The following is a 15,551-nucleotide window of genomic DNA, read 5'->3' on the forward strand; positions in this document are numbered from 1 at the left end:
TGCTGAAAACTGCCTGCCTCAGATACAGGTTATCCAAAGCTAAGGAAAAAAAATAAACTGAGAAAAAAATTTAGAAGAAATGTTTTGGAAACTCGATAGGTTTTGCTTTCATATTTCTGAACAAGGTTTGTGTCTTTGTTTTGAAACAAGGTCTATTGGAATTGAAATGTATCAAACAGACACAAAAAAATTAGCCCATGTTGTTAAACACCTAGCTGGTTTTTGGTTGGTTTTTTTTTTCCTTTTCCATGTTCTCAGTTTGGTCAGCTAGCCAAATAAATCAGTTATTTGCACAACTGTAATTCTAATTAGAATGTAGAGCCCTAGGGACTTGGGCTATATATTTCAATACAGTACATATTTATAATACCAAGTACCCTGCCTGGTACTCCATATATAATAATAGCAAGCAGTCCAGTGCACTGGGGAGATGAGGGCACTGGGGAAGACCCAGTGACTTTTAGCTCTTAACATTTTTATTTTCAGTTGTAGTAGTATTTTGGAGGGTATTGCTTACAAGAAAAAATTTGCATTTATTTGAGCAACTCACAAATGGGATTCAATGCAAAGCTATCATTAAAGGGAAATAAAGCAGAAGAAGGAACAAAAGATACATTCCTAGCAAAGTCTGACATGTAGACGCTTTCAGAGATCCTTGTCGCCACAGGAAAAATGCCGTCTTCTCACTCCACCACCACCCCCCAAAATGCTGAAAAACAGGCTAATAAGCACAGAGGGCGTTCGTAAAGTGCTGAGACTCGAACACTGTTCAACTCTAATGCTGGCCATTTCCAGTGTTTCTACCTTACAAACAATTTAGTCATTTCTACGTGATCATTCCTATCTTGAAGCTGTTTCCTCTCATTCCAGTTGAAAACCACCACAGTGCCCACTGGTCTGTGAAGGACTTCCAAGGGCGGGGAGAGGGGGGTACCCTGGCATCGGGTATTCCTGAAGTGCTTGTTGCATGTGTAGGTGTTGCCACTCTTTGTAGGTAGCTGGTAGGAACTGAAGGAGTCACTCAAAGCTTCTCTGTGTGTTAATCTTCCTCTTGTTTTAACTGATAGTATTTAGTGTTTTCTTTGTTTATGTACATCCATGAGAAAGAAAATCATGATGGTTTTCAACCTTATAACCTTGCCAGAGAAGGACTTAGAGGACAGGGTGAGATGTTTTCTGCCCAGCATGGTCAGTCTGATATTCATTCTGCTCCTTTCTTGCAGAAGAGCCCCGTAGCCCGAGCTCTGATACCCAGAGCACTCTGCCACTCGCTCTGCAGTGCCGCAGCCTGCGGTGGGGCAGTCTACGTGCTCCCTCCAGGTGATGTCCTCTGCAGTGTGCAGGGCCGATGCTGTTTTTGGCTCTGCTCCAGTCCCAGTTGAAAGGCTTGGGTGTACGTCCTGTATGATCTTTCTGTAATGAAACAGATTGAACCCAACTGGTTTGGTGAGGTAGTGGTGGCAAAAGATGCCTGTAGGATTGCTAGGCCTTGACTGCAAAGTCCTTAAAGATTAGGACCAGGCTTTCTAGTGGAGAACTCTTCAGTGTTCACTTCCCTTAGCTGAAGGATCGTAACTGTAGAAAGCACTAATGCCAGTCTTGGTCCCATAGTCTAGCCGCAGAATGACAACCAAATAGGGAGCCATGAATAAAATGTGAGAGAGACTTGACCAAGCCCTCTCTGACTCCCCACACGTACTCTTTGATGAGGTTAGCTTCATGTATGTTTTTGGAAAGTTCTTTTCACATCTGTCAAGGTCTCAGATGGTATCACTTTGTCCTTACCTCCAGAAGTCGGGGGCATTGCTGGACAAAGTGAGGGTCTCCTCCGAGCTGTCAGATTTCTTTCTCCATTCCATCACCTTACAGCTACCCGATTTTAAAACTATCTGATGGTAGGTGTCATGGGATTCAAGGTAAGTGGAAATTGTGATAAGAAAAAAGAGCAGATAACATGGGTGGGACTGGAGACTTGACTAGGGGAGCTGCAGGTAGGCTGTAGTATGTTGGAGGATGGGCAAACATTTTTACTGAGTACACACGCATGTAGGGAGTAGAGACGGAGCTGCCTTCGTTAGTCTTCATTTGTTCAGGATTTCTGCTGTTACATTTCGGCAGTCCTAGTACTCAACCCTAATGCTGAGATGACTTGGTGCCCCTGAGATGGGCAGCCCCAGCAAGAGAGGTGCAGGAACACAGCTCCTCCTGCTGTTGCCACCAGTGCCCTGGTATAGCAAATTTTGGAGAAGTTAAATTTTTACTGCTGGTGGTTACTGTTTTCTTTGTGTGCTGACTGGTACTGTACCAAGCAAAGGTTCGTCTAGACCAGAGCTCAGGGTTACTTATTATCCTCATAATCCATTTCCTTTTGCCAGCAGCAGTGGCTTATGTGGGTAAGTCAGAAGGGAATGCTCACATCACGGGTAGCCTCTTTTCTATGATCTTTATTAAGCTTTGGACCATTAGCTCAAGATGCGTGATTATTTTGTTTGTTCGAACAGCAAGACAAGCAGAGTCTCCTCTGAGTGTTTCTTTCAAGCAAACCAGCATGACTGAAATCTGGGAGCTTGCCAGAAAATGTTACGTGAAATAGTAGTGGCAGGTTCGTCTAAGTGTGGGCGGAGAGAGAGCTGTACCCTCTATTTTACTACTTCAAACATGCAGTATCCATATGCCATAGTTGAGCTGGTTTATGGATGGAGTACGAAGGCTACTACTTGATCTACTTCGTGCAAACACTCCGCGAGTGCTGTGGATATATAGTCTTATGAGTATCAGCTGTTGTTGCAGTCCAAACACACAGAGTCAATATTCAGTATGCTATAGACAGTCCCATTTTTCTCCTTTATATTTAGTGTTAGTACACAGAGCCAAATACTAAAAGGGGGGGTGGGGGTGGGGTGTGTCACATGATTAAATTAATACCATTAATTATTTAGAAACAATCAAAGGAAATACAAGACATCTGGCTTTAAGCCCGAACAACTCATGGCACTGCTGTTGCCTTGTAACCTCATCAGCTCTTAGTCCAGTCATCTCTCTTCTTTCATTACGAACACAGGAGATGCCCCCCCGCCCCCCGCTTCTTTCCTGCCTTATTTCTGGCAGCTTGGAACACAGATCACAAGACTGGACTATAGACTTGTCTGATTTCACGTGTATAAACTCTGATTAGTTCTATGATGAAAAGGCATCCCCCCACACATCCCCATGGTATACAATAGTGTTTGATTAGCAGTGTGTTGCAGCCATAGGTTGTGTTTTTCTCTTCATCTCGGTATTGGGAACTAGCTGCTGTAAAAGGGAAAAATATTGTTGTTACTGCAGTGCTGAAAGTCTACACATGCATGTTACGGTAGGCTGCATACAACATACAGTGGGAGACAGTCCCTGCCCTGAAGAGTTGATGGTCTACACAGGCAGAAAGGCTGGAGGAGAAACAGCATCGTGGAGAATGGAAGTAGTTTGCCTGTGATTGTGCAAGAGGGCTGTGGCAGACCCAGTCCGCTGACCTTGGCATTCCCCTTCCCCTGGCTGAGGCCAGTGGTCCTATCCTTTGTAGCCGTGGCCAGGCGTTTTCCCTTGGAAGGATTTTTCAGTGGAAACTCTTTTTCTTGAAATAATTTTTTTCCTTGGGAATAACTGTTTTACCCAAGAAAAGTCAAATATTTCCCAACTGCTGGTTCTGGAACGCTCTTTACTCCCCCCCCCCCCCCCCCCCCCCCCCCCCCCCTTTTCTAGCTAGTTGATGGGAAATTCTCATTTTGATTTTCTCATTTTTGTGGAAACACCTTCTCATGGGGAAAAAAGACCCACTTGGCTGGGTTTTTTTTTAATTCCAACTCAGGAATAGAATATTTTGGGGCCCCTTTCCCCCCAAGTGATTATACCATCATAATAAGGTAGTTCCATTTTCTGTTCAGCTCAATCTTTATTAGTATAGATGATTTAATACAATCTAATCATGCAGTTCTCGTCTTCTGTAGGTAAATTAGTACATACGACTTCCTGGAACGATTTTACAGTTATTGGGGCAAAACAAAGTTTCTTGCTGATCATTAGAATTCCACTTTTCTGTGCACTGGTGAATGTGGACCCATTTTGATTACTAGCAGATGTATTGAAGTCATTCTCATTACGTCTTCGTCTGTGGAGAGGCACTGACTTTCATTTTCTTACTTTAATCTGAAAAGCGTAGTTTCGCTGGCTGTTCTCTTAATGGTTGCTGAGAGTTGCTTTGAAGAACTCTTATTTTATGAAAAGGCATTGAGAGTTCTGTCACAGTAAGGATCTCTAGACAGTCTTTACCTGTTCTTGACTACTATTTTGAAGATACACATTCCCAATTATCTGTGAAAAAGTATCGAAATAGGCTTCCTTGGTTCTGAAAAGCTTGCTTTAGACTACTGCTCCCTATTACTTGTAGTATTCCATAGCTTACACTTGTCCTCAGAGAATGATGGCATCAGCTGAACATATTGGGTGTGATTTTTCAAAGTATGCAGTTATCCACATTTGGTTCCCACTGCATTCGATGTGTGTTAACACTACCTTCAACAAAGGCAGAGTTAGGCCCATGCAGAAGGCTTTAAAAACCAAAAAATGAAACCCACCTCTTGCACCCTGGGCTATTTGCAGGCAAGAACATATGTTGTAAGTGTTTCTGCTGCTTTGCAGGGTGTTTGTTGAAGGGGCTTAGGCTGCTCTCTGAGTAATGGTGTAGTTCATTTTGATGCTATGATGGGTTTGTTTCTTCAATGTTGTCCCCTCAAGTTTATCACATGTTTTCAGAGTATTGTACCCCTTGGAACTAAATTTAAACAAAAATTCTCTGTATCTAATACAAACCTCTTAGATTAAGCTGTTCCAAGGTTTTGTTTATTTGTTTCCTTATACTAAAGGCAGTACTTTTTATTTTGTTGTCCTCAGATGTAGTCATTATGTACAGTTTGTTGTTTACGTAAAACTCACATTTCTTCTTTTCCTTTTTCTTCTCTCCCTTTACTTTGATTTGCTTTTTCCTGACATCTACATCACGCGTTGATGGCAAGAGCAGCAGTGGTTGGCAGTTTTCCTCAACTTTGCAAGAGAGAGAGAGATTTGGTTGGAATGAAACCTTGCTCTCCATACAGCCTGCTTGAGATGCAGCATTGAAAGGTATCATCTCATTTTCTGTCTTGAAACCAAAGATGAAAACCACAAACAGGTAGAAATCTCGGTGCCAAACCGCCTGTTGATTCACAGCCGAAAAGCCCTTGGCAAGACATGTCTCACTGTATCCAGTTGGAATGGTTGCATGGCTGATACCCACAGTATCTGTCTGTACCTGCGAGTTTGGTAAAGAGGCTAATTCGTTTGAGAAGATTTGGATTGAAATTTAGGTGAAGTTAGCAGGGCAAAGAATTTTCTGATCTTAGTCTTGCTTTTTGCCTAGACTAGCATACGTCACTCGTATAACGTGGTTCAGCATTGAAAATACCAATCCTGAAGTCACATGCTGTGCTTTATAGAGCAAAATGAGATTTGTTGAAACAGCTGTGTGTGGAGAGTCCAGATCTGCAACAGCATAATATTCTGGTGGTCAAAATTGAGGTGGATGGGTGAAACTGTGAAGACAAAAGTTGTGAAATACCCTGCTAGTAGCATCAATACGTCATCTCTTGAGAGTATTACAATTCAGAAAATCACTTGAAGTCGAGTTAAAATGCTATGCTTGGACTGCTACACATATGCTCCCTGTGACATGTGCGTTACAGAAACAGCCACTGTGTGCTAATATGGCATGAAAATTTTGGACTCCACCCACAAAAATTAATAACATTCTTGAAACAAGAGTGATGTAGGATGCTGACACATTTAAGTCCATATGTTCTTGGACATGTGTCCTCCAGTGCATGGGAGAACTAGAAATCCCAGATACTCTTCCTTATTTCCTGTAAAGCCGTGCTGGGAAAGTAGGAGAATGTAAGTGATGGCAGACTGGCAGGCTTTGGCCCGTGGATAGCTGTACAGCAGAGCCATATTTTATATTTTTACATGCTCTTATCTGTTCTATTCTGTTAGTGGTACTAGTTGACTTCCATGGATTTATTTCAGCATAATTTAGAACAGATTTGGGCCACACTATTTATATTTGTGCTGATTGCTTCATGTTTGTGAAACAATTATTTCCTGTGGATCTGTAGCATTGTCCAGTGTTGTGCAATGCTTTCATATGTATATATGACTGGTTAAAACACAAAATGTGTTTTGAAACAACATGACAAGGAACAGTAAAAGCTGCACAGTAACTGAGCTATACTTGGCTGTCCATATGATGACCAATTAATGTGGTTACTGCGCTCTGAAGCCTTTCCAAGGCTGAATAAGACATGCTGTGGCCTGGTGAAAGACACAATTTTTTCCCCAGTTTTCTAAAGATTTCTGTTACTGATGCTACAATGACATGAGGACACTGTAATCTGTATCTTTACTAGCAGTAACAATGAAGGGTGTGAAGTATATCCCCAAAATCTGAAGGTGTGAATTCTAACCCATCAGCGAGCTGTGTGTGAGAATTCTATACAGTAAAACCTAATTCTGTGCTGAAGAGGAACACTGTGAACTCCCAGCATAAAATAAAAGATGTTCTGTTCTCTACTGCACTATCTTGAGCCAAACTTGGGATCTAAAAGCCAAGCGAGGTTCTTTCATCACCAGTCATAAAGATGCTGTAAGTCAGATTGTCCCCTCAGGCTGTATTTTGACAATGTAGTAAATCGAGCTTTGGGAACTTTCTACCAGATCGAGAACTTTGTCACCTCAAAACGCAAAGCACGGATCCGTTATAAATTCATTCTTCTGATGCAGTTTTTAAAATATATTTTGATGTGTTGACTTTTACCAGCAAGCTCCATGCTTTATCTGATATCTTTTGTTCCCCGCTGCTAACGTTAACGCATATAAGGGCTGGCAGAAATGTGATCTCATGCCCTCACATGATCCAAATGAAATTTGTACTGTGGAGTTACCCATTAGTGCAGTCTGTTAATGTTGTTAATGATCAAGCACCATCAACTCAGTTACTCCCCTGCATTTTGCTGTCTTCCTGTTCTGCCTTTATTACTCCGTTCTACACTGGAAGGTGGCACAGGCATCAGGAAGGGCAAGCTTCGATCTGTGTTCTGAATGGGATGAGAAAACATGTTGGATTGTGTACATGTGTATCAACGCTTCCAATTCAGTGAGCTGTGCTGAGAAGAGTGAAAAAAGCTGTCTTGTTTCTTGCACAAAATGAAGTCAGAGTGGTACAGGAAAAGCACATGGGCAAATTCCTTTTTGCCTAAACTCCAGGGAAGCTAATGAACAGGCAAAGCTTCAGAGTTTTGATTTGAGCATGAGTTTGGCCAGTATTAGAATGTGTCTAAAATTCTTATTGTTTTCTTCTGCCCTCCTCCCCTTTGCTTTTCTGTCTTGTGTGATGAATGTATCATGCCCAGATTTTGCAATTGTAGCTTTGTGCTTAAAAGCCACATTGACACAATGAATGTATTTACTAAATTGTATTTCAGAATTCTTCCAGGGAGTTTGTACTTTGGAAAGACAGAGCTGCTTGCAAAATTTTCAATTTGAGAAATGTTGTGTACTTGAACCTTAATTTCTTTGATCTTGCTGGGCCAAGATGGTTCTCAATCTGATGATCTCGGTCTCCTGGAAAGAGGAATAGACGAAGAGGAGGGAAGAACTTTACAGTGAGATAGTTGATACTGCTATGTATTTAAAACCCATTGTTTGCCAGAGTTTTGAGAAGTTTTTTATTTGTTTTCCTTCTCTCTCTGACCTAATTAATTTTATGGGATATCCTCAGGGACGTAATTTATATGACAAATGAATTACATTAAAAGTTATTGTCATGGTATGAAACCCCTTGTTTATGGTAAATTTAATATGTTTCAGTATTCTTTCCCTCTATAAATTGTGATCTAGTTTGTGATAGTTTGTTTTCCTTATTTTTCAGAAAATTTTGGGTGCATAGTGTCTTATTGGCAGTATTACAAATACTAAAAAATATAAATGAAAAAGCAGAAACGTTATAATTCGGCTGTGGTTAGCAAAAAGCTTCTGAAGTGGCACTAACTGAGAGGCAGGGCTCTTTCCTTTGACTTTTTCTTCTTTAAAAATACATTTATGTAGAAAAGAATCAAATAATAACTAGTATACAAGTCTACTCACCAATTCTCAGCTTACCGTAAAATAAAAACATCAGCCCTCAAGAAGGGAGTTGTAGGAAGGAAAAGCACGTACCGTTGTCATTGCTGTGTTCAGGACTGTCCCATCTGCACGTTTGTATTAGTGAAGCTGTTTAACCTTTTGAAGCCCACGGATCTTTGTACTGTCTTTCCATGCAGCCTTTTTTTTATATCCATGCAATCTACTGACTTCGGTAAGATAATACACACATTGAAACATTTTACCTTGGGCTTCCAAGGCTGCAGACGCTTTTCTGAAGGATTAAAGAGACACGAGGGATAATTGCTGCTCCTGGTAAAAGCAGTGGGTGTGTTACTAACAACGAGAGCAGGAGCAAGTTTGCTGTAATTTTGGGCCAAAATACAAGTTTAGAATTTATTTGGATTGAAAAATTTTAGAATAGCATTGCAGCTTGATGCTTAGTCCTGAGGTCGGGTAGTGACACTGAGTTTCCTTTTCCATAGAGTATGAAAGGCAGAAAATAGCTTAAATGGGGATAAAACAAAGCACAGTGCATCTTTAACAATTTTTGTTTTGATTAGATGGAATAATCCAAGGACGGGAACTTCTTCTGTAAAAACGTCCTAAACGTAGCAAAACATCCCAGCATGAGTTCAGCAGAATATCCAAGCTGATCCTTAAAGTTAAGCTTGCTCTCCAGTGCTGCGCTGACGTGGAGCATCTGTGCCCTGGCATGGGGTTTTTGACCGGACCATGGCCAGGTCCCAGCAGCTCACCCACACCCGGAGCAGGATTTGGGGAGGATCTTTTGCTAACTGCGAGGAGCTGCCGAGCTGGTAAATTTGCCTAAGGGGATGATAGCAGGGAAAGGGTGTTGTGCAGGGAAATTATTTTGAAACACTGGATGCACTTTTTTTAGTTTTCTATTTCGATCCTGTGTTCCCTGCTTTTCTAAAGGACTCCTAAGTAATTTCAAAATTAAATGACTTCACTAGCAGTTTTGTGGCTCTCATAAATATGATCAAGCCTGACTCTCTGTCTCACTTTTTCTTGTGGTGCTTAACAGTCTTATGGCATTTTAAAAATCTTCCTTCTACGTCAAGACAGCATATTTCTTTAGTTAAAGATAAGGTTCAGAGGCAAATATAAAATAGTTATTTATGTTAGGTCTGTACTAACTCTGACTTTTTTTTTTTTGGGGGGGGGGGGGGAGATGATGAGTTATTTTCCTTCCTTTAGATGGATTATAGAGAACGTGGTGCTGTCCCACAGTCCCCAGCTTCAATTTTAAAATGGATCAAGTTCAGGTTCTGACATACTTGGCAGACTACCATCGTTTTTCTACCCCTCCCTCAATCTGGGCCATAATTGTGGATATCCTGTGGACTGCAGCCCAGAGACTGCCAGTACTGGGAGCATACGGAAGGGAAGAGATGATGGCAATAGCTTTGTAGCTTGACCTGACATTTGCATTGTTTCCCAGTCGCTAAGTGTGATGAGGGGAGCAGAGGGTTTGGCATGAACTGTAAGAAACTGGTCATGATTTGGAGGAGCAATCTCCCTTACCTGACTCAGATGTTATTACTAGGTGCTGTTTACACTTAGAAAAAAAAAAAAAACAAATAAGGAGTATTTTAAATAAAGGGCAAGAAAGCAAATAGATAGAGGAAGTCATGCTCTAGGTAATTCCACTGCTTACGGTGAAGTTGCATTGGGGATAGATATTAACCCCATAAAATCCCTGGGTCACAGGCAGCCTTATGACAGACCCTGATAGCTTTGTGGAGACAGATTATGTCAAGCCCTCAAATTTGGAAACGTAGCAATTCCTCTGTAGTAAGATTGCAAATGAACACCCATTCGGAGATTGCCAACATTATCACAGTTTGTCAGGGTGATCTCACAGCCCACAAAGCGCCGTAAGAGATTGCTTTACAAGTTCTGAAAGATTAGAGTGTTGAAGTATGTGACACCGGAATGATGCTTTGATGCCTGGCTTTGTCAGTCAGCCAGCCAAATAAATAATATCTAGTGTTTTTATTAAAGCATAACAGGTAATGGAAATGTATAGAGAAACGCTTTCTTCTCGCAGCTACACAGAGCTCAGAAATGTAGGCTAAACAAAAATGGGATGTGTTAATGTCAAATCCTTCAAACAGGCGGTTGTATACCTGTGTGGGTCAGTAGCTGCAGTGCAGCGCTTATTGCTATTTCAGCAGGTAGTAGTTTAAAGCATTAGCATTATTGCACGGCTAAATGAAACAGCAAAAATAATTTGGCGGTCTTGGGTTTTGGTCATCTAGTGAAGCATGAAAACATACATTCTAGTAAATTAAGGATGGAGTTTTGGCTAGCAAGGAGCAAAGGGCCTGCACTGCAGAAACCATGGGTTCCTCTCTTGGCTTGGGAGACCGAGCAACGCAGGTGTGCAGTTAGGAAGTGGCATGGAAGTAAACAGTAGAAGAGTATAAAATCCAGCATTTCTTCCCTGGCAGGAATTGTGGAAAAGCTTTTGGGTAATATGGCACGCTCAGAGTTTTGTTACGAGTTTCAGGCACTTAAAACTTGAGATCAATGTGAGAATAATGTACAAGCATGAAACTGGCGTTTGGGACTTTCTGTAATGACGGAACTTTATAGGGTACCTTCTTCCCAGATTCCTTCGACATTCAGCCCACATTTCCACAAAGCATGTGTGGTCCGAAAACCATTTGTGGAGCCTTGGGTGAGAGCCATTCACACTGGTAAAGAGTTCCAAACAAGACAAATTTGTTAGTTTTTGTGTTCTGATACAAAGTATTGTTATTTTTGGTATATACCAGAGTTCCACCAAAGATTAGCCATGGATCTGACTTAGGTCAATTTTCAGTCTTTAAGCTTTGTGGAACAGGAGGTCTAAGATGCACGTTTGTTGCACTCCTGCATTCTTACAGAGCGATTAAGTTGTAGAAATGTGGGATCAGCTACAAACTTCTGCATCTCTGATCCGCCTGTAGTTGAAAAAACATCATCTGCAGTTCTCTCCTACCTTGACACCAAATCATAATTGTCCTTGACCTTGGAGAGCTTTTGCCCCTATTTATCCATCTTTATGAGCAACAGAATACTCACGGGTACCCAAGCATTAGTTAATGATTGCTTACACAAACCTGGAGAAGCTTGGATGAAAGACCCTGTGTAAGGGCATAGAATTAATATGACTATTATTAACTGAATGCCTAAACCTAGACAATGTATTTGCACATGTAAGTAATTATGATGCACTTCAAGGCATTCTGTTTGTAATGCTTTGTAATGCTTTGCTCTCCATTTCCTACAAATCAAATTACTGAGGGATAGATTTGATTTCCACATCATTTTGAAAATATTTTCTTTTTCTTTTTTTAATTTCCTTTGTATTAATTTTTTTCAAAGTTCAAAACACAACCAACTGTGACTAAATGCATAAAACCAAACAAAAACCCCTAAAGTATAACAAAATTAAAGACAGCCTAAGATGATATGCAGCAAACAATGTAAATCATACCTAACAAACATGGTTGTAATAATATACCTTATCCATGTCTGATCCACTAATAACAAATACTTATTCAGAGAACAAATAACTCCTTCTTCTTCTTAGTGAGAGAGAGAGAGAGAGGCAAGCCCCAAATTCAAATTATATCTTACAGTCTAAACAAATATGAAAAACCTGCCAAATCTTCTTATAGAAATCCCAACAATCTTGTGTTTTCATTGTATCTTTTGGGAATAATGAGATTGAGAGGAGGGGGGAAAAGGCCAGTTTTTACTGGGAACGCATGGCCTGATCCTGTAGCTTTTCCCCGAGAAGTCCTTGCTGCCTTCTCTTGAAAGGTTTCTGTTGCGGGTACTGGATTCAGACCAAAACCTGAAGGCACAGCCCGGGGTGGTTTTTAACAATTAGGGACTTGACTTTTTCCCCTCCCTCATGAGAAGTTTCTTCAGAAGCATAGGGTTGACAAGCAAATTACAAGTGATAGCTCTGGTCAGTTTATAAAGATTGCTACAAGAATAAAGACTGTTACTAGAGATTAACGAACGCTTTTCTCTCTGTGTCATGTCAAAATACGTTTTTGCCATCTTCCCGTTTCCTTTCTGGTTACAGAAATGATTATTGTTTGCTTAAGGGAATGGCGTTGCCCTCCCCATCCCGCACTGCGGGTGTATGCCCATCTTCCCCAGGCCCCTGCGTCCTCCCCGGGCTCTGTCCGGTTCAGTTTAGTTCCGGGCCATGGGTTGCCATCGGTGTGGTAATTGGCACGAGTACTTCCCTAAAGGGGAAAAAAGGCAGACATTCACGTAACTTGCAAGCCGTGGTATACCTTACGTGCCACACAGTGCTTATTTGTCGTTCGTGACCAGGTCCCGATGCAGCTGGCTGCGATGCCAGCTTTGCGGCTTGCCCCTGCCAGTGTGAGAGCCATTCCGGCCTCATTGCCTGCTGGTGAGAACTCACGTCCGATGACCTTTAAAGAAAGCGTAAGAAATATTTGCCCTCTCTCACGTTAGAGACTGTGGGGTAGAAAACATCTGCCCGTCTCGTGCCTGCTCTGTCGCCTTTGTTGCGCCTCGTGCTCGTGGCTGCTCCCCTGCGGGCGGTGGTCGTTGGGGTGAGAAGCGTCTCAGTCCTCTGCCCGCCTACGCTGACCCCGCTGCCGTTGCAGGGGCTCCATGCCGGGAGGTGTAGCAGGGTGCCTCTGCGCGCCGTTTGATTTTGCTTTGAGGCCTTTTGTCATTTGGCAGCCCCCTTGGCTGCTCCTTTCCCGCTGCCCCCGCATTTCCCCTTAGCTGCTGTCCTATCCAAAATGCCCCCGTGCCGCCCTTCGCCCGGGGTGGTCCCGCCATGCCTGTGCGGCCGGAGGTGCCGCAGGGCGCAGGCAGCGGTGGGGGTGGAGGAGACTAGTGTTGGCTGGAAAAAGACCACTGCTTCAGTGGTCACGTGAAGGAGAGCGGTGGTGTCCTCACACTGAGTCATACTGCTGCTGCTGGCAATCACCTCTGTGCCCTTTCCCAAAACTTACACCCTGTCCTTCACAGCGGCTTATGATACATATTTCAAAGAGAAGAGCGTGCAGCAATGAGCAATGCCAGAATGACCCAAGTGGCTCATTTGCGTTGGAAACTTGAGGGGGTTTTCTCATATATTCTCAATATCTGTGTAAATACCTGAATCATTTTGGAATCCACTCTTCCCCTTGCGTAGTCTGAGAGGTTATGGTCATGCATTTAGCAATTTCCAGGTGATACTTCTTGTCACTATTATTACTTGAAATTTAAAAAGCACCATTAGCTGAGTCCAGGCTGCCTCTTGCAAAGACCCACGGTCTAGTATATACAGGTGACGTGTATACGTAATGATGATGAACGGGAGATGAGTAGGATCACTAGAGTGATGTCAGGTAAGGAAGCATTTTTAGAACTTCTCATATTGTATTTTGCTTCGTGAACTTTAACTTTAGTTTAAATTCTATCAACAGCATTTTGCATTTAAAACCAAAGCCATAGGAATTTCTCAACATCATAGCTGAGAAACATGCCTTAAAAATGTGAACCAAGCATAGCTGGTACAAAACTGATCCCAATGTGTAAGATCCCAGATGACTGCCACTTACATTGTTTTGTTTTGTTTTATTGAGGAATACCTGATTCCACCCACACGATTTCCAATAAAGCTGTTTTTTTTTCCAGGCTAAAAAATGAACCTAATTAGCTGGAATGTAAAGAGTAAGAGAGGCATGGCTGTACCAGCTGCAGAAAGAGATCCCAGCTTCAGATACAGGCCAATCTCCTAGCAGTGGACAAACAGCCTTCACTCCCTTCTGAGTACCAGGGAGAAAATCTCAATGCACTTTGTGGGTATTCTCTGTGAGATTCTTATTAAACGTCAGATACTAGGCCTTTTTCCCTATGCATCAGTATAAAATCCTGGCAGGGGAAAGAAGGATTTGGGAGAAGGTAAGGATGTTTATAGCACGTGTTCTGAGGGACTATGGAGGGCAAATTGACTTCTGTGGTAGATGCACTTAGGAAGGAAATGGGGCAACAGGAGAAAAAAATGAGAAATTCATGTATAGGCAGAACCTCAAGGGTCAGAAATAGATTAGAATTTATCTTAATATATACTTTCCTTTCATAGCAAAATTATCTGCTTTATGGAACAGTGTCCTAGGTATTTAACCTGTAGTGTTTTCATAAGAACGCATTTCCATTTCCAAAGAGACAAAGTGCCCGGAACATGGTTTAGGGAATGGAGATCATTTATATCAGTCACATCTGAGTTGTATTTTCTTTGTATTGAAATGAAAATGAAATTTATGATACTGGTGTCATTCTTTGATTAACAGACCTGAAGCTGTAGAATTAAGCTTATAGTGCCTGTCATTTAGTTGGGCTCTGCTTTAGTCAAGTTGGCCAAACCATCAGAGAAAACGCGGCTCCTGAATTTAACTTTTTAACCTCATTTCTAGCATTGCAGCACATCTCTGCACTGCCCTGTAGCACAAGAACTGAGTTCCAAGCTCAAAGTATGCCTCTGAACTTGAACTGCTGGTGTGCTGGCCCAGAGCTGCACTGTGACACCTTCAGTTAGTCTTTACAGATCCGGACAGTAATTTACATGTCTCTGTTGAGATCTAGCGTCTTGACTTGTGTTTGCATATCTCTCAGCGTGTCCATGGTTATAGTTGTTTAAATGATCTTGGATTTCAACCTTGTTGGATCTTCCCTTTATAAGTTCCATTCATTTAGTCAGGGTGGAGATGGTGTCTCTGCTAGAGCCTCACGTTGTTTTTCATTTGTGTCTGCTTTTTGAACTCTCACAGGGAGGAGGTTGCATGCATGAGATTTGTGTAAGAAGGCTGCATTCATTTTCAGTAGGCATGTCTCCTGTTGCACTGCGATAACGCGGACCAGTTAGGGTTGCATTTGTTCTGCAAGAGCTTAATTCTGTAACTCCTACGGGCAGGACGAGAGTGGTACAGACCATGCTTACGTGTTGGAGGACTGAGGTGAGGCCTTAACATACAAGACCTCCTCTACCACACAGCCCAAATAGCATATCGTCCCCAGAGGGTGGCAATAGCAGATGTTTGTGAATGGCAAGACCAAGCCTGCAGTATGATTGGGAAAATACTTCGCGGTGGAAAATTCACTTCATTGTGCTAAAGGGAAGTGAAGCACCATTTATTGATACGACTGAAGAGTTTTACACTCTGTTGTGTTGTGGATAGAGAAGACTAGTAAAACAGCTTCCACTTAGCCTGTTATCAGTGCAGCCACCAATTACAGGGAATTCACTCGTGCACAATGCCTTCACGCCAGGGAAAGTAAACTTCTACAAT

General features: G+C 42.1%; 1 protein-coding gene across 28 annotated transcripts in view; it reads left to right on the forward strand.

Annotated features, from left to right (window-relative positions):
• The window catches only part of ZBTB20 (zinc finger and BTB domain containing 20), a 516,306-nt gene that overhangs the window by 319,626 nt on the left and 181,129 nt on the right, over window positions 1-15,551 (forward strand). For 25 of the 28 annotated variants that reach the window (XM_075765562.1, XM_075765621.1, XM_075765517.1 and 22 more), the window contains one exon: window positions 5,057-5,157. The exons of the other annotated variants lie outside the window; for them this stretch is intronic. The gene's annotated coding sequence lies outside the window, so the exon portion shown is untranslated. The remainder of the gene's footprint in view (window positions 1-5,056; window positions 5,158-15,551) is intronic. 28 annotated transcript variants of the gene reach the window in all.

Source organism: Balearica regulorum, chromosome 1 (assembly GCF_011004875.1).
Source record: "Balearica regulorum gibbericeps isolate bBalReg1 chromosome 1, bBalReg1.pri, whole genome shotgun sequence".
In the NCBI taxonomy this organism is placed as follows: Eukaryota; Metazoa; Chordata; class Aves; order Gruiformes; family Gruidae; genus Balearica; species Balearica regulorum.